The sequence below is a fragment of the Gallus gallus genome, chromosome 1 (assembly GCF_016699485.2).
Source record: "Gallus gallus isolate bGalGal1 chromosome 1, bGalGal1.mat.broiler.GRCg7b, whole genome shotgun sequence".
Lineage (NCBI taxonomy): Eukaryota > Metazoa > Chordata > Aves > Galliformes > Phasianidae > Gallus > Gallus gallus.
The window spans coordinates 25,528,880-25,550,912 of NC_052532.1; positions in this window are offsets into that span (position 1 = coordinate 25,528,880).

Here is a 22,033-nt window from a genome sequence, read left to right on the forward strand (position 1 = left end):
AATGTATAATTGCTCTGTAGGCCACACACTATTTGATCATGGTGGTCTATGAAGAACAATAAAAGTAGACTTACAATAGCCTTTTTTAAACCATGCTTGGCACTTGACCATGAACATGCATGTATTCTGAGGTTTCCACTTATTAAAAATCCGGCACGTTTTATTGAGCAAATTAATGGTTCAAAATCACAATGAAATACCACAATTACAGCTGATCTTACCTAGAAAAATATGGCTCTAAACCTAATGAGAATGAACTGTTCTCTCTCCATTTTACATATGCTGCTGACATCCATATGTGGCATTACAAAAACTGTCTTTGGCTTTTTTAGAAAAATCTTAATGTGTATTTAAATGAAAACATAAGTGGGATACAATCCTCTGAAGTACTTTATTCAATTAACTCTTTTTTTTCTTTCCTCAGTAGAAAGATTTGAATTATTTTATATTGTTTTGCTCTCTGAAATTCTCTAGTGTGATTACTATGATGATGCCATTTGTGCCACTCTGAGTACATTTATGCTGTATTTTTCATTTATAACTCCTTGATTCAGATTTTTATGATGAAACCATTAGGAGTCCAGTTCTGCAAAAAAGCCTTACGCCTCAGTCCTGGAAACAACATATACATAAGCTTAACTTGACTGCTGAGAATAATCCTGATATTGAGTGGCTGTAACTGCAGTACTGTGGCTTTATGTTTCACTGGTCCTGTAATGGGACAAAGTAGTGCAAAAACTGAGATAAAGCACATTGTGTAAGTTCAAGGATGAAGCTTTCTCTGAGTTGAAACTGTAGAATATTAACTCAAATGCAACTAATCTTAAGAAAAGTTGGAAGCCAATCTTTTTCAGCCTTTACTGTGTCAAGTAAAGATACAGAAACAGTGTGACATGAGATGACTTTTTAGCTTATGAAGTCTAAAAAATAATATTTTTAAATGAAATTTTGCAGGTCATTAGTCTCTCAAATGTACAGAAGTGTTGAGGGCTATTTTGAAAATGCCAGATAACTAATGTTGTATTCCAACTGGTCATTTAAACACACATACACTCACAACCTAATTTTAAAATAATACATTCCATAACTACTCACAGATTGTTCTGTATATTTGGCTCAGTAGCCAGAGACATGAAAAACTGATACTGATTTAATTGAGAAGTTGTAGTCTATTGGGGTTAAAAATCTCTGTCTACAAGAATTTAAATATGCATTTAAATGATAGCCCATAATAATTCGAAGAACTCCTATGCAGTATAGGTGAAATAGGATAGTTGGTAGAAGAAATTTAGACAAATTGTTATAAGGACGTTTGGAGTACCCTGTGGCCATGCAAGTTCATAGGGTAGAGAATAATGCCAAAGACAGCCTTTAGTTACCGAGGCTGTCCACTTGGCTTGACAAAAAGATATTCAGTGGCCAGATTTTGAGATGCTCACTCACATTCCTCTGTGCTATTGATTCCCATAGCGAGTCATATTAAAACCAAAGAGACTCCTGTGGAGAATTACATTTCTTGCCTTTAGGCAGTGTGTTCTTGATTTAACTCCAGGAAAGTGAACTGTAGCAACGTGGCACTGTCCAGTTGTGGTAAAGTGTTTTGGCAAACAGGCATGTAGTTTTAGCAAATAAAACATACAGAAAGGCATCAACTCTTTCCAAATTTGCACTTGCATCCCATTGTCTAAGAGACTGTCTTTCTTCAGTGGGACAGGGGCAATAATACTTACCAACGTCTTGGGACAAGGTAAAAAAACATGTATGCTAGCAATCCCATTTTCTAATATTTTCTCCTCTCTGGTATATTACATTGTTTACTGACATCTATAAGCTTCTATATATTTTCTATACTCAAATCTTCAGATCTTGAGCTGAATACTTGCACAAACATTTCCTTGATTACAAAGGCACAAGTCATAACAGCAGAGTAGCAGAGTTAATCATGAGTTGAAACTCACAAAGAACTATACATGCATGATTAATGTCTTAATTTCATTTCCTTTTTTTGTTTGTTTGCTTAATATTTAAAATTGATTTAACTAGTTTTTATCATTCTGATTAAATACAGGTGAAGAGAGGCATTTTTGGATACTTATTTTCTTTTCATCTTTATTAAAGTTTTTCCTTTATTGAACTGGAAAAATATTAAACTTTTCACCTTAGACAGCAGGTTGAAGTATGACAGTGTAATCCAGATGGGAAACACAGGAAGACTTGGATAAAAGAAAATGAACTGCAAAGGGTCTCAAGCTGACGAAGTTGACAATGCTGTAATACTACCTTTGATTCAGTCTTGAGCTGTTTGTTTTTGCAATGAACACAAGTTTCCATTATAACATTTGCCTGTATGAAAAACTATGGCAAGACTTTGGTTTCCATGGTGACACTTCTCTTTTTCATACATATTTATCATTAAAAAGCGGGAAAGCTACCCTTTTCTATCTCAGAACGTTACTTTTAGTGCTTAATAATTGAAGCCAAACCTGATTTATTTTTCATGTCAGAGTGTCTTACACACATTTGTCTATCAGTGAAATCTGAAATCAGTGTTACAGTTATTTTCTCATAAGTAGTTTATTCCATACATTTCCATTCAGGAAAACATCCTGAGGTTTTAAAACTGAAGAGAAGCCATTCTCCCAACCCCACATTTTTAGTTGACACCACAGGGTATCAGGTCTTAGCTTTCAAACTATTTCAGAGCACATACTGCTCTATACACAAAGCTTTCAGATTAATTAATATGACATACAGGAGACGCAACAGCATTTCTGGCTCTTACCAGTGACCAGAGAATACTTGGAAGAGTAAAATATTTTATGAAATTAACCTTTTTGGAAACAGAAATGCTCTATCTTTAGTTTGGCTGAAAGTCTCTTGCATCTACACGGCAGTGTTGCTATTTATTCCTCCTTCCCAATAGAAATGAAACTAATAAATAGGCAAGGATGACCACTACGTCTCTTTTCCTTTTCTTCAAATCTGTACTTCAGCTGGCAATTTGATAACATTTCTCAAGTGAGAAAAGCTCAAACCTAAACAATTTTTCCATTCTCAGGATACCTAGCTGATGTCTTTTATTAGCAGAGCTTTGAAATACAGAGGGAAGATACCCTGGTGAAATGTGTTGTCTAATTAGTTTTGAATCTAAAAGCACCAAGGATATGTGACATAATTAAATATACAAATGATACTTGAACCTAAACAGTTTTGACAGAATTTTAGGTAACATCTAAATGATCCATTCAGAAATGTATAAAGTGGCAATGAACAAGGTCTATATACTACATATACTAATTGTAGTGGATAAGTAGTCTTAGGTTCTTTATCATGTTCTTAGGTACCTGTATGTTTTTCAATGCTTCCCAGCATAATTTAGAAAGGGGTCCCATAAATCCATTACAAATTGGTGTCATAAATTTAGGCTGAGTTGTCTGGCTAAACTGATGGAATAGACTATGATTTGGCATGCTGACACTATGCATATGCTGATGAGTGTGGTATAAAAAAGCAGGTATTAATGGCTGAGAGTCATTACAGCACTGCTTAAAAATCAATGAGTATCATGAGTGAAATGCAACTGGAGAAGAGTATTAGAAATATGAGAATTAAAAAATCCTTGGAAAGAATTGTTACGTGTGAAAAAATCATGGAAACTTCCATCATTCTTTTCTTTCTGACTTAAATGCAGATTATTGTATTTGGCTGGCAAAGCTGAGCTGAGTGGTGATTTAACTGCCATCAATGTAGGAGTTGCAATGCTGTGTACGGAAAGGGTTCCCTGCTGTGTTGGAAAAATCATGCCAGTACAACAGGTTCTCCAGCCAATGACTCATTTCACCATCTTAGAGTGGGAGATATGTGTGGAAGAGAAGAAAATGTCAAAGCAGTGCCAATGTGTCTGTGTTGTATAGTTCGGACCAGGGTGCCACTGTGAAAGTGAGCTGAGAAGAGACACGATTGTCTTTCTCATCCAATATCTCCTTCTAGCTCTAAGATGTTAGGGAGAGCTGCATCCTGTGAATGGTCTCTGTGACAATCCTGTCCCCCGATAATGCAGCTCCTCTACTCCATTTGGAGGAGGGGAGTTCCCCCATTATTTCTTGTTTTCATATAAAAAATTTAATTTTTAATATTTGAAAGCTTTTTAATTTTTTTTAATTGATCCTAATTGGTATACTATTTATCATGAGTTTCATAGCATCATAGAATCATTAAAGTTGGAAAGACCGATAATATCAACTAGACCAGGCATCAGCCCATGAGTATGGGAGTAAAGAAACAAAAAGTATTAGAAAAAATTAAATAAATCATTACAGGTACATTACAGTAAACAGGCAGGTAGATAGCTAAACAGACACACACATGTGCATGCACTTCCCACTTACATTAGTGGTAATGCATTGGCAGACAATAAAGTTGTAAGAATTATTAATAAATTTATTAATATAGAGCAAGTCAAATGCAGGATTATATAAGGGCTGTTCTGGAAGTAATTCCTCCTTTTCTGTTATGTTGACCCACAATGTCAGAGGTGGATATTGGTGGTATGGCAGCAAAGGTTGAACCTTCTTGTCAATATCCCATTATTTTTTTTTTCTGTGTGACAGATGGAAGCAGAGGGGCAGTCTGACAAAATGGTGTCAGACATGGAAGTGCATATGAAGCAAAGTTGAGTCACTGAATTCCTCCATGAGCTAAGAATTGCACTCTCTGACATTCATTGATGCTTACTGAATGTTTTTGAAGAACAAACAGTAGACACGAGCCCAGTGAGGAGGTGGGTGGCGTGTTTTAGAAGTGGCAACAGTGACATGAAAGACAAGCCATGTTACAGATGGCCACGGTCAACTGTCATACCACAAAATGAAGTCTTGATCAGCTTATCCATGCAAATTGGCTAATGGTGTGACTATGTTGGACATTACTGCTATATATCTGATAATTTGCTCTATCAAATGGTGTTATTATGCTCCTTTTATCTGTTGTAATTTCCATGGAAATAAATAGTAAACATTACTTTTGCAGCAACCTATATATATAGTTGCATACAAATGTAGATGTGTACAAATGTATACATTTATATGTGAAGTCAGCACTTGAGGTTTTTGAAAACAGTGTCTAGGTTAAATATTGTAAAACATTTCTGAACATTTCAATTTTTAGTTTAATTCTTTCCACTTTTTGCTCCCATATAACCCAATAAAGACATTTTTTTCCTTCTGATGACTTGGTTGGTCACACCACATACAGATGGTTCAGTCTAGGTCTTGATCTTCTCTTCTGGATTTATTTATCTTCCACTGTAGAGCAGAGGTGGTCTTTCATATATGCACTAATAATGTTTACATTTCTAAAATGGAATACAGACTTTCTCTTGAGGTAAAATATCATAACGTCAAGGAAACTCAAAGATTAGATCTTCTGCCTAAGCAGACTGCATTGTAAAAAAAACTTTGAAGATCTTGATTGGTAATGTTAATATTCTGCTTCAGAGCCAGAGGCCAACGCCTCGTGTGCACTAGAATTTTTTGTTAAAATTGCCTTCCAAAATTTATTTTAATTACCATCTCACACTAGTGAAACTCTAAGCAAACTAACTCGCAACTGCAAGTGTGAGTGCATTTCTGCTGAGCGCTTTGCTCTCTGTGATCCAGCCCTGGTACAAGGGGATGTTAGTCTGCCAGCTAAAACTTCCTGCCCCCTTCTAATGGAAAAGTACTGGTAGCAATAAAACAACAAGAAACGTTAATAAACTCATTGGTAGTAGTACAGGCAGATCGAACACGTGATGGTGATTTTCAGAAGAAGAAATGCACCTAGTGATCATCAGCGTATTGGAGGCTGAGCTGTTTGGGTAGTAATGCCCTGAACAATTAAGACTAATGTGCTGCAGAAAATCTCTAGAGATAGGTTAACTCATGAGTTTTGAGTTAATTGGTGGTTACATTTAATTCATTCAAATATGGTGAGACCAACACAGTAGAAATACTCCTGACAGCGTTCAAGTAGATTTTCCAAGGAATACTTTTTATCCTGCATGAACATTCAGCACTGTTGTTTCCACAAGCAGTCTAAGTGTATGTCCTGCTTTTTTTCTGAGCACCTCATGGAGGCTGGAATGGAAGCCTATATGTCTTGTTAAGCCCATTTCATACTCCCCATCTATGCCTAAGTCAAGAAGTTTAACTTTCTTTGCTGTGTTCTTTTATCTGTAATAGTTTAAGAGTATAAGAGAGACAAAATAAGTGGGGAGAGGTAGTATCTGTTGTTAGACAGTAGAAAGCAGTTAAAAGATAGAGGAGACGAAAAAATTCTGCCTGTTTTACCTGCTTTCTTTCATAAAACAAAACAAAACAAAAAAGTAAATTTAAAAAACTTTCTGTAGGAAAAGATTTGCCTAAATTATCATTTTTTTGACTGAAGTATTTTGACATCTTTTATCTGAAACACTGTTTCCATATTTTCAGCCAGAAATTATTTGTTTTGGACAACATCAGTCTGCTTCATATTTTGAGCGCCTCATGGGAATGGTAGTTCTCAGACGAATATCTTCCTTGTTCCCTTGGTCATACTTGACAGCCAGACCATATTTTTCATGTTCAGCAATGGACATTCCCTATTAATGAATTATTACTATGCTCAAGGGAAAGAATATGTAAATTCTCCTACTTGCAGAAAGACCCTGTTGATGGGCTTTGTGTAGGAATTTTTGTTGTAATGCTGAGGAATAAAAACTTTTCCGTTCCTGTGGTTGAATTTGCAAAACTACTACTCCATTCCCCTCCCTCTCTGCAGAAAGATCCCTCTAACTTTTACTAACCAAGTGTTGTGTTGCATGTGGTTGCTTTCTATTTGCACCCTGAAATCTAAAAGAACTGTGGGTTTATTTATTTATTTGTTTGTTTGTTTGTTTTTGTAGTAAAACACATTAAAGAGTTACATTGTAGGGATATTCCACATCTGTAAATCCATACAGATCACAGAGGTGTCATCCAAACTTGCAACCGTTTGCTGGCAAAACGGGAGGAAGTGACTTCTGTAAATGCAAAATGAAATGGGCAATATTAACATTCCTGGAACCAAGTCAGTGGGTACAGAATGTGTGCTCACATCAAGAAATGAGGAGATATGATGCCTGAACAGAATCAGAGACATAAATTTGTTGCAACCAGTATGAGAATGGAGCCAAATCAGTCACTACAAACCCAGACAACTTCAGACTAGAGTTCTGGTTCCAGCCAGTTTCTAAAAATAACATGAAAGCTGTGGTGAAAACTGATAAAAGCTTGGAAATACCAAGCTACAGCTGGTCACCGGGCTTTATTCACTGCTATTTTAAAGCCCCTTTAACCGTCTTTGGCAGGGCAAAGTGTCTTTAAAGTGTGCATGAATTATATGGTAAAATATTTGCAGCTGATTTATCATAACTTGTGTTGCTGTATAGAGTTATGGATATAAATGTTGTCTAGTCTTATTTTCCTGAGCTGTTCAGGCCACCAGAACTCACATGTTTGTTGGAGACTGGCAGCTACAATACATAGAAAGCAGTAAGGTTTTGAAAGCTCAAGCTTGAAACAAAAGCTTACGCTTCTCAGAATAGAAGGTTGCAGTATACCAAATTATATGAGCATTTAAATTATTTTTATGAAGTATAAATTAAAAACGTTAGAAACAGTTTTACCTTGCATTTTATGTAGGTTTATATATTCGACTGCAATAGTTGCCTACAAACAAGTAAAATTCAAGACATATATTTTGTGGTTCAGAGCTCTTTTTTAAAACAAAATGGTAAAATCCTAAAGTTCATTCTGTAAATACCACCTAATTAAATGATTTCACCTTAGTTTTAACACCATTATGCAAAATGCCTAGGTGATGTTTTTCTCTGGGTTCCATCTAATCCAGTTGAATTTGTTTTAAATAGCTATAATTGGTGATTTTCCTAGATCAAGGGTCTTACTGAGATCAATGACAGTAGCTTGTGTATATTGATTACTAACCATGCCTATGAAAATATCATTTGTTACCTCGGGAATGATAGTGGAATGAACAAGCTAACTCCAAATTGGAAGGGGATCAATGTGTTGCATGTAGATAAAAAGAAGCATGTTACCTGAGAGAGCATCAATTTTTCATGGACTGTGGACAAAACACGAAAGAAAAAGGAATTCACTAGGTCAGACACTTAATTACGAAGGTCCTGTGTTATTTTCGTCTAGCTTAAGAGTGAAACAAGTTCATTTTTCAGCCACAGTGAAGAAAGAAATTCTCTAAACCAAGCTGAAATACATGGGATTTGCCCATTAAAAGTGAAGATGCATGTTGTGGTACTACAATTATACTTAATGGATTAGAAACAGGCTAGTATATCACCTTATAATACATACTCCTGGGAAGAAATACTAAGCCACCCTTGGGTAAACAGAACATGTGTATAAACATCCCAAGTGTTCAGGCCTCCAGGAGAAGCTCAGTTCTCTGCTTTTCCTCAGACATGTGAAATTAGGAGTAAAGTATTTTATAAATAAAAAGTGCATAAAAATCAAAAAGTACATCACATTGGAATCCTACATACAGGATCATATATTTCAGAATAAATTCTTCTTTTACACTGGGTTTGACACCAGTGTGGATTGGCAGATGATGACTGACTAGCATTTTAACTGTAACTGTGCAATAAAAGAAAGATCTAGTCCATAAGCAGTAGTTATTGCTGGTTCAGGGCAGACAGAGTGTTCTACGATGTAAAGGAATGTGAAGGACAAAGTCCATGTACAGAGCTGCTCTGCTTGAGTGCAGAGTAAATCAGAGATAGGAAGTAGATTTGCCAAATCGAGGAGATGTTGAATACTAGTGCCATGATGGAGGTTCCCATACCACAACATACAGCATTGTGCTGCCTTCTGTCTTGGAGTGGTCACTGGAAAGTACTGCTTGCTCTGTAGTAAAGGAAGGAAGTGATAAGAGACACCTCTTACCTGTAGAATGATCTAATGGCAACATCACAGAGACAAATGCTGTAGGGTTTTCCATTTGGAAGGAGATAAAGTGGCCTTTTGTCTATCTGGTTGTCCTTTTTGTCATGCGGATGGCAAACATCTATGCCCTAGGCTATGCTAAAGGATTCAGCAGAAGGTTACTCCCCTTTTCTTCCTCTCAGTTTATTTATTATTGTTAGCTTTTTAGAGCTGTACAGTAATTTGGTGATGATCTGCTTCTACTGTGCTGCAGGACGGTGCTTGATGCAGTATCAAAGACCACATGGTCCAAGGTGGCAAAAATGTGAGAACTGGACAATGATGACTTGGCCCAGACAAGGCAAGGAAGGCAAAACAAAGCAAGACAAGACAAGGGAAACGAGTAGCTTTGAAGAATTTAAAAAGAAATACTGTCTATTCTCTGAAACAAAGGTGTAAGATTTAAAAAAAAGGATGGGGGGGGGGGGGGTCGTTGTTTTTTTCTTTTTTTAAATTTCACTTTATTATTTTGCTCCTGTGATTTTGGGGAGCAAAATTTTAATTCGGTTGGCAATTATCAATAAAATTATAGACTATTAAAATCAGGAAAAAAAATCGTAGTTTGAGGGATTTCTACCCTATGAGATGATGTAATCCAAAGTAGTTTGTACTTCTTGGATTTGCTTTTGGCAATGACAGAGTAAATAGAGAAAAGAAGTGAAGTTTTCTAGTTTCTTAGTGAAGAATACCATATAGTTTGCAGATTATTCACTGCCGTTTCAAATAAACGATCTTCCACTGCATTGTTTCCTTCAAGTATATTTCTGTGGCTGAAAATAGCCAACTACATTAATCTGCTGAAAGAAAAGCATGAGAAACACAACTACTACTATGGCTCAAAGAATTTATAGCTTAAAGTAAACAACTTAGCTCCAACGCTAATCCTTTCTTTGTTTTTAAAAAAACGAAGAAGGTCATAAAAACAACACACAATGAAGAATTGGCATTTTTGCGTATTAAAGGAGTGAGATCCTCACCAGAAAGGAAAGTAGTGTTGATATTAGTCTGCTAAACTGGATTCACGCTGTTTTCTTCCTCTGCTGCTGTTGTTTTAACTTTGCTTCCAAACATTAGACAAATACGAGCTTTCTGCTTTGTTTCAAGCAAGATAATTAAATGTAGATGTTGGCTAGCTTGCAAAAATGAAAGACTGTCTCAGAGAATTAGCACCCTTATTATACAGTTCGGGTTTTAAATCAAAATTAACAAATAACACTGTCACGCTATTGTATACGTACCATAGGGCAATTTTTACATATATAAACATTGATTAGCATTTCACTTCAATTTGTTAATTTAATTAAGTATTTCCAGAAATTTAAAATATTTCTTGAGTAGAACTCCTATATTTAAAGCTTTTATATGAAGGTCACATGGACAAATCTTGTTTTGCCAGGTGGACTGACTACAGTGTACAGAGTCTTGATAAAAACCAGCTGCAATCGCCTGATACTGGTTAAGACTCAAAAATCAGACTGTGCAAACAAATATATCTTGGCCCCAGATACTTGCCACATCTGCCAACAATTAGTTATATATCAGGACTAGAAAGGGGCACAGAATAAACAAGATCTGATTTCAGAATAAGCAAATAAACAAGGAGCTCTGCATCATTATTCATCAAGTGGATGTGGAATTACCTAAATTGTAAGCTTAGGTTCTGAGCTGTCAATCCTTGAGGTTTAGCTAAAAGTATTAGGTAACAAAAGGCCTGATTGACAAAATACTTTGCAGATGCTCTGGGAACGCATTATCCCACCTGCGTGCCTGCTCAGGAGTGCCACCCAAACACTCAGTGGGCTGCTTCTAAGTGACAGATGCCAGGAGTAAAGGGGCCAATAATTATTATTAGGGTTTCTACAAATAATGGTGTCGTTATTCCACCAGAGTCCAATGTCTGTCTGCTCAGAGTTAGGTAAGAATCTAAAACAAATAAAAAGTAGCATTTTGGAATGAAAGGTAGTTTTTAAACCAAAGTGTTTTATGAGGACTGAAGGACGGAGGGAAGCTGAGATTCAGTGAAAATACCGAGGTTTCCTGGCTTGCAAAGCTAAGTTGCTGTGTAAAGAAACCATGAATCCCGACTCTCATCTTGCAGGCAAACTGTTCCAAGTTTTGAAGATTTTCCAAACCATTTCAACCTGTTTTTGGAGAGCATGAAAATGAAACAATGTTGAGTTTCTGTAACAATGAGGCATTTAATGACAATAAAATTGACAAATAATAGGCCACGTTTACTTTACTATCTAGACAAAGCAAGTCTTTCTGATATCGTGTTTCACTTGAAAGATTGTGTTCAATTAAAATCAAAGCAGAAAGGAATTTTATTACCTGTGCGTAACATGGGATATGATATAATGACCTTCATTCAAACTCCCAATCATTAAAACTCTCTAACTGGTGACCAGGGAGGACTTCAAATTCAGATCCAACAGCTGCAAAATATGAATAAAAGCTATAGCTTAATTGAATCAGTGATTCTAAGTCTTAATACACAAATGGCATGAGCAAATCAGGCATGTGGAAAAAGAAGTTTTCACTCTAATATATTACATTATGTTTTGAATAATTCCTCAGCCCTGTCCTGCTGGATGAAAGATAGTAAGACACTGCATGTCATCGGTGCTCTCTGATACCCCAGTTTTATTCTCTCTAATGAACACTCTGATGACTGGCAACAGTGGTGACTTGCCACCAACTAACAGACAGCCTCAGTCCTCTTCACAATCCAATTTCAGTAGAGGACCAGGTCCTGAGCTCAATTACACTAGAGAAAATCAAGAGTAAATATTGTTCTGAGGCCTGATCTGAATGTCATAAGACATTTTTGCACCTACTGAAGAGGAATTAATGAGCATATTTTTTCATTACTAGATTGATAATACTCATATAAACACACATTCAAAGACGCAGATCACATATTGCACTGAAATCAGCTTCAGGATTTCCGCTGACTCTGACCAGCTTGCAGTCAGACCTGCAGAAAGCAAACAGACCAAGGTGAGTAGGATACATGTTATTTTTCCCAAAGCTTTGGGGAAATTAATTTTGTTCAGACTATATCTGAATTAGGACACAGGCCTTAAAGGGACCTCAGAAATAATTTTCTGTCCTTTTGTACAATGTCAGAATCAACACAGAAATTCATAATGACCCATTTAGACTTTGTGGGTTAACCAGGATTAAGGGTTGCAAACATTTAATTTCTCATGGGTCAATAATACTGCAGACACATCCTGAAGGAAAGCTAAGAGTTTTCCTCAGAAACACAAGTTTCAGATAGAGTGGTATGATACTCCTCAACACCTCAGCTTGCCATGTTCAAAGCTCTCTAGGAGATGAAACGCGGTTAAAATCTGAATTTTAAGCTTACCTCATGCTACCTTAAAATCTCACATATATACAATGAAATATTTTGTCTGAGTTAATTAAAAAACCGTCTTTTCATCTTATTAACTATATTTAACCAACTCTGTTGCAAGTTGCTTAAAAAATCAGAAATTGGAAAGGAGCTCATTAAAAACTGAATTAGCATTTCACTGATTTGAGTTTAATATGATTGCATTTATACAGTACAGAAAAATTACCACTTTATTAGAAGTCATTTGTATATTTAACTGCTGTACGAATTCACCTTTGATGTAATGGACTAGTATTTATATCAACCATGAGGTATTATTAGGTAATTAGTCCTGCTCTGTTCTGCTTTCAAACAGTGAGTTATTAGATGCATGTGATACAATATGAGTATTATGATTCGTGGTCCAAGAACCTCCATGAATCTATTCAGGTACGTCTATGTAGTGATTTACTCTTATTTCAGGGAAAATGTTGCGTTAGGAAAACTTAGAAAACCACTGTTGATGTCACGGGACTTCAAGTTCAGTTTCTCACTCTGTCTGCTCAGAGATCTCGGATTCTGTCTGCAGGAAGCTTGACAAGGTAGGTGTTTTGACTGGGAAAGATGTTTTGTTTGAGTAACAGTGTGCTCAAAGCCATCCCAACATCTGAATGCTCTGAGGAAGTTTTCTGAATTCTGTGTCCTAAAATAAGGATACAGTAGGAAAAATACGAGTGTAATCATATATTGAATATATCTAAAGGATATGGAATCATCTTTTCATTCTGATCCTTCCTGACACTTGAAAATGAGAGGAGTGTTTTTTTTAAACAGCATTTCAGAGTCACCAGTTGTTATTCTGGCATCCAATTGGTGCTGAAGCAAAGTGCTTTAGACTGATGCAAACACTCTGGAAGGTTGAATCAGGATTCTCTCTTAAGTCCTACAGAAGGGCCACAACAACTATCTGCACATTTAAAAGAAAAAAGGAAGGCAGAAAGGAAGGGAGAGAAAGAAAAAGAAAACTTTTCACAATATTTTTGCTCATGGTCTCAGCTACTGGGAGGAGACTGAATAGATTCAACAGATTCTTTTCTGGGACTGTCTGACTAAAAATTCCCAATTTTAATGAATGACACAAGTGGAAAAAAAAAATAGTTGTTAGTGCAGAGATGTCTTATGCTTTTCCCCCTGAACAGTATTTCAGTGGCTTAAATGGATCACGTCTTCATGTCTGTGTTTTGGGACCTTGAAGGGTGTTTGACAGAGATTCTTAATCTTAGGCAAAGCTTATGCAGAAGAACATAGTTCCTAAATCTTCCAAAAATATGCTTGAGTCTTAATTTACAGGGGCTTGAGACACTAGAAACTGATCTCCACGCCCATTTATTTTTTGTTTCCCTTAAATGAAACCTAAACACCTTCTGTTTCACCATATTAATTTTGCCATGTCTATTTTATGAAGAAAATATGATTGGGAATGGTAACTCATTTCCCACAAGCCAGACAAAAAACCTGCATTTTTAAAGCTTTCAATCCTCACTGTTGTTAACCAGTTTCAAAAATACAATTTACAGGAGAAAACCCCAGCTGTTTATCTGAGCCAATTTATTTTTTCTTTCCACAACCTGTATCTTTGAAAGTAGCTAGAAGCATGATCAGCAGCATATTCTGTGTTCCAGCAAAGTTTGATATTGTTTTAAGTGGTATTTTGTCCCAGTCTCACAAGAAGTTGTGAAAGCACCAGGGATATTGTCTAACTAGGCTGCAAGTCTCCCTCTAAGATGCTGTAAAGCTTCCATTGGTCTGGCTAGGCACTTACAAGTCCTATGATGACTATCCTACATCCCTTGGTATATCCCTCTTTGCCATTTCAAAATAAGTAAAAATTCCCATTTCCTGTCAGGGTATTTTGTCAGTCAGGAAACTGTTGGATTAGTTTGTGTGTGTCTCAGTAAGTTAGTCAGCTATGGATTTACAGGAGTATAAAATAATGGGTTAACCAAGATAAGCTAAACTGGAAAAGTATGTGGCCTTTGTTCTAAAAAATTTTTATTTCCATTATTATTGTAAATGAATTCACAGGCGCATTCATGACCTCTTAAGTACTCAGTTTCCAGGACTTGGAAGGCTCTGCTTGTAGGGTGAGAACTCCATTGCTGAAGGAAAAAGCAGAATCTCTTAGATAACTATTGCCAATTTCCTAGACAAGTCTGTAGCTATCAAGATGAGCATCCATCATCAAGAACTATCTTGTTTAAAAAACGGGATGTTGTCTTCTGCAGCAAGATACTGTTCATGGAGAGACTGTCATTTTCTGGCTGGATCTTAAGGTGATAGCAATGTGTATGGTGTTATTGTGCATCCCATTATATGAGAGGACTTGCCCGTAGTAACACAAGGTTCAAATTTATGGTGATAATAGGTGGGATGTGTATATGCATATAATACTATAAAACTCTCAGTAGTCATCAATGGTGAGTATTCTGAGGATGAGGATTAACTAGGTCAAAGGCATATTCTTTCAGTAGTGAGATATGGTACAGAAGAAGCAAATGCTTGTGTCTTACTATGAGTCTCTCACAGTAACACGATCAGGCACAATACAAAAGAAAGAATGTCTATGTAAAAAATGAAAAGTTTTTACCCCCTCCTTCTTTACTGTACAAACTATTTTTCCTATTTAAATATGGAGAAGCAAAGCTCTGAATACATTAGAAAAGAAGGTGTTGAAAGAAGATTAATAAAATGTGTGTCATCTTTTGCATTCATGACTTCTACTACAGAGGGACCTGGAAAGACTGTAGCGCACACCTTTGTCATCTTTTCCCTAGACATGAGATAGTTAGGAAGGCATAGATTAGAACTGAACATGCTTTGATTCTTGTCACTTGCATACAAATGTATGTGGATGACATAGCACTGCTTAGAGTAAATCTGTTACAGAGATAACTCTCCTGTCTCATAGTGATTTCAGTTCTAGTTGTTACTGGTTTAGTGATAATAGATGTGTGTTAAATGAAAATAAGTCAAGGTCATGGGTTTGGGCCAACAGTGAAATTCATCAGCCTGAGCCCATTTTCCAATATCTTCCCTGACTTGTATGAAAATTTTCTTTTTTTTTCAGATGATTTCTATGAAGAATTCTTTTAGTATTACAGCAGTATATTCCTGTATGATATTCACAGACCCATAATAGGGAAATTATAGTACCTGTCAAATCGATGTTCAAACACCACAGTGCTTCTGTGGGATAGTTTTTATTCACTCTGATATTTTTTGTTTCCAAAGGGAAAGACATATTTGTATCAAGTTGAGCTAAAGATAATTATTATCACAGTATGTTAAATAAAACAGCCACAGTACATAAAGACTGGTGATTGGCTGAATATTTTAAAATCAATTTACAGTTTCTGAATTAAACAGCCTTTTTTTTCTTATTTTCAATACATTGTTAAAACATTTCTAATAACCTTGTTTTCTGAAAAGTGTATGTCAACAACTACTGTGTGATAATATACTATTCATGTAACTGAGATCAAAACCAGCCACTTGTTTAACTCTTTGTGAATTACATTATTTAGGATAGGAGCTAACTGGTTCATCTGCAAACAACAAAATCTCTGATGTTGCCCAACTGTTTTTGGGAGCTTCATGGCTCCTTCAGCTCAGCTGGGCTGGAGGTAAAAATCTTTGCTGATTGGTGGTTGGGCAATGAAATGTCTGTGTTTCACTGAGAGGAGCTGAAGAGGTAGTATTGGAGGATATTTGAATTTATTGTTGAAGTTCAGGTGTTCTTGGTTTTAAATTTGCTTTGCTTGTTCTGGGTGTGTCACCTCTTATTTGTGGGATTAGAGACTTGGGAAGTTTCATTCTGTTCTTTCAGTCTTGCTGGTGTAACCTTGGAATCATTTGACCAAACTGGAGTTTTTATTTTATAGGTAAAGGCTACAAAATTGTTTTGTTTAATTCCTTCAGTTTTCTAAAAGTCATAAATAAGAGAGTCTACATCTGGAAAATATACAAAATTCAGAGGTGTTACAAGTAGCAGTGAGGGGAGAAAAATAATATGGGAGTTGTGCAGGGTGGTAATATGCAGTGAAAATAAGATAGCATAGGTGAGAATCAAAGCAGCAAAATAATATATTATGAGACCAAGATAATTTGAATCAGAGAGATTAACTGGGAGGATAATACTTGATGGAGCACCTCTCCTATAAAGAAATGCTGAAAGGACTAGGATTGTTCAGCCTAGAGAAGAGGTGTCAGAGAGACTGGCTTTCCAGTGCCTAAATGGGACCTACAAGAAAGTTGGAGAGGTACCCTTTAACTGGGGAATGTAGTGATGGGACAAGGGGGTAATGGCTTTAAGCTAAAGGAGAGAAGCTTTTGGTTAGGTATAAAGAAGAAATTGCTCACTTAGAGGATAGTGAGGAACTGGAAAAGGTTTCCTAGAGAAGTTGTGAATGCCCCACCCCTGGAGGTATTCAAGGCTAAGTTGAATGGGGCCTGGGCAGCCTGATCTGGTGGTGGGTGTTCCTGCTCATGGCAGGGAGTTGGAACTAGAAGATATTTTAGGCTCTGTCTAACCCAAACCATTCTATGGCTGAAAAGTTGCTAGATCAAAAGGACCTACTGTGAGATAACACAGCAAACTGTTTGAATTTCCAGTGTGGCACACTGTGGCAGTGTGGCAAAAAATATCCAAAGTGTGGTTGTTGCGGTGACATTGATTTTCATAGAAGAAAATCTTTATTTGCCATTTTGAATCTTGAGCATTTCTTGAGGCAAAGCCACCATCTCTTGTTAAGTGCTCTGTTCTGATTAAAAGCTCAGTTTTTCCACAAAGGAAGAACATTTTAGAACTCCACGTAGGGAAAGGAATAAAACATGTATCATTGCTCTTCCTGCCAGCAAGTAAGACTACATCTCTTTTCAGATTTTTTAACTGTTTTATTTGCTTGTGCAATAATGGTTTTATCGTGGATAAAAGTGTTAATTTTTTGCTTTCTAAATTCAAACCTGAATCAGCATATAGCAGATTGTTTTACCCCTGTTATCTCTGTATTCTGAATGCAACGTGCATGATTCTTCTACAGTTTCTGTACAGTATCCAACAAATTGTAGAGATGACCTTATAGCATGAATTCTTTCATTTGAATTTTTTTTTTTCTTTTTAATCCTAGCAGGGAAAATGGTCTTGCCAGCTGATTTAGTTTGGCCAGTTCTGATCTGATTTATAACTGCAATCAGATGAGATATTTTCCTTACAGAAGAAAAAGTGAATACTTCCCTTCAATATGATTCATTTGGGCCTGCGATGGAGAAGTAGAAATTGGGTCAGCAATAAAAAATGTCAAGCTGTTTCAAATACAGGAGTCTATGAAAGTAATGATCAAAATGAGGTCACTGAATTATCTGATTCTGATAACAATTTTATTTGTCTGCATGCACTGAAGCTTGAGGGTCATAAGAGTCTAAGATGAGAGCAGGAATGAATATGCCTGGAGACCATGAGAAGCACTTGAACTCGTAGCTGCTATGATCTTTGATTTTGGAATATTCTCCTTGAAAGTGATACTTCAAAGATTGGCATCAGAACTTCTAGCTGAAATGACTGATTGTTTCTTTGACAAAATTCTGTTTATTTCTCCACCCACAGGCATTACTTCTGAAAACTTCTTTATGGGTCATGTCAAGAATGCAGTTATTTGTGAAGCATCCATGAAACACATGGGTGCTGTGTACTCCAGTTTGAACACCCTCTGAAAAGTACTTCTTCTAGAGTACTAAACAGTCTAAAAAACACTCTGAAAAAAAAAAAAATGTGAATTAAACACTAATAAAAAAAAACACAAGGAATCCTCGTTTTCAGTCTTCCAATCCTTCATCAGTGCAACTGAACAATGTCTGTCACAGCTGTCATGACTCATGTACTCCATTATTTTTTAAATGACATGTGACTTCTGACATTGTGGCATCTTTACGTTGCTATGAGTGAGTAGATGGAAGAAAAAATTATTCATCTTTACTGAATTTTAACTGTTAACTTTTGATGAACCACTTTTCTCATGCTTCCTGTTTGCAGGAACATACAACTCATAGAATCACTTTTGAAATTGCCTGTAAGTCCCTTGACATGGTCACAAAACTGTGAAACAAGACTTTGTATGTGCACAGTTCCTGTGTGGGATGATAGTCTTCTAGAGAGGAGGGTTGGGAAATTCTGTGGCAAATAACAGCATTTCTCCAAGTATCTCACTCACTGCTGGAAAACAAGGGAAGGAAGTGTTAGGTATAAAACTGCTGGGTATCTTCTCTGAATATGCCACTTTTTAAAATACAAAGTTGCTTTTTGTACTGTACAAGGAAAATACCTTGAGAAGACACACTCACTGTGCAAGCTCTTCTTGACTGTTTACATTTTGGATCCTGCTTGTTTACCTTTGGTTGGTGGTGAATGGTGCAAATGTTAGCAAATCAGATATTAGCGGTCAACTGAAGGCAGTAATTATTCATGATCTCTGCTATGACAAATACTAATAAAGGAGCTTTGATTTCAGCAACAGTGAAAATGGTTTAAGCTGATCTCTCTTTTACATCAGCAGGGTCAGGCTTTTGGTCAGCTACAGTGGTCAACAAATGTGTTATAACATGTATTCAAATGAAAGAAGGGTAGATTTATGTTGGATACAAGGAAAAAGTATTTTACAGTGTCAGTGGTGAGGCACTGGAACAGGTTTCCGACGAGTGTGGTGGGAGCCTTATCCCCAGGGATTTTCAAGGCCAGGCTGGACCAGGCTCTGAGCACCCTGATCTAGCTGTACATGTCCCTGTTCATTGCAGGGGAGCTGGACTAGATGACCTTTAAATGTCCCTTCCAACTCAAAGGATTCTATGATTAAGAGCTACAGTAATTTGAACAAATATGTAAAATCTTAATTTATTGCAGTGGTTCTAGCAATGTAACATTTTCTCTAAATCAAGAGACCTTGCAGATGACTGGATCAATTTCAGGAGATTTTCTTCCTGACAGTAACCTTGAATTTATCTGCCTAAATTCCTACCATAAGCTGAGTCCCTACTAGAGTTATGATAGCAGAGGGCTCATCCAAGTGCCTAAAGGAGGTGTTGGTACCTCCTTGTATATTCATAGCAATAACATTTGATAATTCTGTGTGGGAAGACATTTGGCATTCGTCTTCTTATGATTTTCTTTAAAATGTCTGTTGTTAATATGATTGTGTTCAGATTATTAAATAATTAAAACAAACAGCCTGTATGGGAAGACTCACATACCGATAAGCAGTAGCCTAATTCTTCAGTGAAAGCAGAATCAGTCAGAAAGCAGCAACCATGAGATAAACTCATGGAAACTCATCTCCATTACTCCTTCCAATCTTTCAAACATGAGCCTAGGTGAAAAATCTTAACTATTATCAATTCCAGTCTCAAATGAATTATCTGGAAGAATGACTGATACCTGTCTTTTGGCATCTAAATTGAGTTCATAATGATAGGAGAAGCCTACATACACATTCTGCCCAGCTACAACCTACGTGTGGGGAGCTGAATCATTCTACTGAATACATTATCTGGATCTCCATTAACTAATGGCATCTCAGATACCAAATAAGCTCACATAAAATCATATTCCTCTGAAGACCACAATTGCAGTATCTCAGTCCAGGAGATGAATCCCACTGGATCTCAATCTAGGGTTAAAATCCATTTTACTAAAGAGGGATTTTCCAGTTTCATTACAAGTAATGTAAAGAAGTTTCTCTTCAGAAGCTGTTGATCTGGTGATCTAGTAAAGAACAGAACATGTGTGATCTTTACTAGTCTTGAGTGATTTTTTCAGATAATCCTTGGCATTTCAAATATTAGACTTATGTAAGAAACTATTGCATTCATGTGTTTGCGGCTTTAGATGAAAAGCATAAAACATTCTTCATTTGATCATTCAGAGATGGCTTCCAAGTCCAGTCTACACCTGGCCTTTGACCTGGTGTTTGCATCAAATGGCAACAGAGATTATAATTTCTCTGCCATTTTTCAGGCACATCAACATACTATAGAAATATTCAAAAGACTTTTTAAATTCTAAAGGCTATTAGAAGCTGTTGACTTTTATAGGCTGAAAATGTGCCAAATACTCTAATCAACTTTCTGTTACTAATTATTCTACCCATGGCATATATGCTTCCCAATAATTCATCAAAATTAAGTTAAAACATTGCCAAATATCTTTGGTATATGTCTGATTTTGTATGCTGATTGACTTCAAATTATCCTTTTTGAAAACTTCCATATCCTTGTGAGCTACAATGTAGATATCTGCAGTTTTTCAGTTTATAAGAGAATTGCATAAGATTCCAACCCTTCAGGATTCCTAAAATTTTTGAACTATGGTCTGTAGATATGACTTAGGTTCTTCTTTGCCAAGTAGAAGAGTCTAAACACTCAGCTGGCTAGAAATTCATGCCCTATTCAAGTAGAAATTCAGTGGGAATTGTTTTTGCTCTAAATATACCCAATAACTGGTCTCATGGAAAGAGAAACCTCTTTTGTTTCATTTGAATTACAGAATAGAATCACAAAATCATTTTCCTCCACTGGAAAGGAAAGAATTCCCTGAAATGGCTTTAGGATTCTTTGTTACTTTGACCTTCACATGGAGCCCATAGGAAAAACTTTAGAGCAGATATAGCGCTTAAGTAAAGAGAACCTATGCATGGAATATCAATACATAAAAGAGAAAACTACCTATTTATCCCTACAGCAACTCAACCCTAAACTATATCAAGTTTGACAGAACATCCTTAAGTGCAGTTTTCAGAAATTTCAAATTATATTCAGAGGGTATTAAATGAGAATCCTTCTTGTGAGGATTTCCTAATATTTGTGTTGGTCTTTCATATAGCATTCTGCAAAAGAAAAAAAGCAGAAAAAAAAGTGCAGATATTTCAGAGAAAAAAGTCACTTGGAGAAAAAAAACAGCTTAAAATTTACGTTTACTAGATCCTGTGAAGTTAAGCAGACTTCTGGTCCCCATATAATGGGAAATATAGTAATTATTCTGTTTAATATTTTTTGTCACTGATGGTTATTTTTTAATACAAAATATATTATTCAAAATACAAACCCAGATGTCAATTTCTGATAATGTAAATAGCCATCCTTCACCATCACATCATTAAAGGTGAACATGCTGATGACAGTATCAAAGAGAAACAGACTTTTTTGTTTTGTTTTGTTTTGTTTTTTGATGATCTTCGTAAATGGATATGTGGTTTACTGTTACTAGTAATACTAGATGAATTACTATTAATAGATTTTAATATTTGAAAGTGTATTCAGGTGATGCTATATTCTTATCTACTGAATTCAAAATTTGATAGAACTTTAAAAATATTTCTAGATACTCAAGATATAGAATCATTCATTAAATAAAATTTCATGTGATAAGGTAATAATGAAGAAGATGGTAAAAAATGATAAACGTATATCTGTAAAATACCTTAATCTAAGTGAATATCAGAAGTGATCACAAAGTACTTTTAAAAATTCTTATCATTTTTGTTTATATCCTAATCATTATAATATATGACTTATTGTGTTTTCTTTTTATGTCCCAATTTTTAAGCAGTAGAAGTAGAATTTTGTTTTT